The sequence below is a fragment of the Mirounga angustirostris genome, unplaced genomic scaffold (genome assembly GCF_029215605.1).
Source record: "Mirounga angustirostris isolate CCGP_5_RB_7025 unplaced genomic scaffold, mMirAng1.0.hap1 SCAF_9, whole genome shotgun sequence".
NCBI lineage: Eukaryota > Metazoa > Chordata > Mammalia > Carnivora > Phocidae > Mirounga > Mirounga angustirostris.
Window position 1 is genome coordinate 10830495 of NW_026991717.1, and position 1367 is coordinate 10831861.

At 41.3% G+C, this 1367-nt stretch overlaps 1 pseudogene; it reads left to right on the forward strand.

Annotated features, from left to right (window-relative positions):
* The first annotated feature begins 591 nt into the window (after positions 1 to 591).
* LOC123862532 (U4 spliceosomal RNA) lies at positions 592 to 657 on the forward strand (annotated as a pseudogene).
* Positions 658 to 1367: the final 710 nt, after the last annotated feature.

A 1367-nucleotide genomic window follows, 5' to 3' on the forward strand; every position in this document is an offset into this window, starting at 1 on the left:
ACCTTCGGCTGCTAATAGGTATGCCTGTTTCCATATGTCCAGGTGTGTCCAGGACAGTTCTGGCTTACATGATTGATACCAGTGTAATTATTAATAGCACTCCCTTTTACTCCCAAAAGTATTCCAGTTTTGATTAATTATATAGTCACCCTACCTTTGGTCCCCTGGTTCTATGGCCCCAAGTACCTGTAAATCTGCATCTCCAAATACCTTCTCTCTGCCTGGAGTCTTCTTAATCTCTTACAGTCTTTCCTGTGAGCTGAGAGGCTGGATGGCTCAGAAAGGGAGAAGGGAGAGGAAGAGCCCAGCCTGGTCTTAATTTTCATTCTTTTAGCACAACAGCAGGCTAAAAGCAAATGAGAAAACAGAGCTCATCTTGTTTATGATCTACATTTTTCCATGCTTAATCGTGTATAATGAAGAGACACTTCCCTAGGGTCATTGGCTCATTAGCTCCTTATCCTCCCTTATTTTAGATACATATAACATCAACCCAAATAAGGAGGCACAGGTGAATTGAGAAACAGCAAGCGGCTTTGCAATCTTGGACAAGTTAAACTAATCTCTCTTGGCCTTGATTTCCTTCTTTGTAGCTTTGCGCAGTGGCAGTATTGTAGCCAATGAGGTTTATCCGAGGCGCGATTATTGCTAATTGATTTCCTTCTTTGTAAACGGGAGGATTAATTGTATCTACTCAACAGGGTAACTAGGATTCAATGAGTTAATACATAAAGAGGTGAAATAATGCTGACACATAGTATGCACAATGCAATTGTAACTTTACCACACACATGCACACAAACACACAATGATAGGGAAAATTGTGTATGGGGTGGGGATGAACACTTGCGTAGCAGAGAGAACGTGACTCTGCTTTGCTAAGGAACACAGCACAGGAGCACTAATGCAATATTATGTTATAGATCACTGTAGTCTGCTGAAACGAGGGGTTATTTCCTGTCTGGACAGGGTATGGTTTCCAGAAGGGAGAAGAGGAAACTTGTGCTTGCTTCAGTTCAAGTCTCTTCAGAGAAATTCAACTTTGATCTCCCACAGACCGGCCACTCTGGGAAATGTGGAACAGCTTCTAGCAGCCTGGACATAGTTTTTAGTTCTTGTCCATGCTAACAAAATGAATGAAATCAGCATTTATTTTAATGATCTGACATAAATTCTGGGCAGGGGCAGGGTTTGGAGGAGAAGGGTGTATCAACTGGGTCTAACCAGAAGACAAAGATCATGTAATCATTTAGACAGAGGAAGTATAATATGAGTAATTGTTAAGCTATGATAGGAGAGCAACTATAAAGATGGAGGAAAAAATTCTAAAGGGAACTCTGGGTCTGAGGGAGAATACTCTTAGAAGG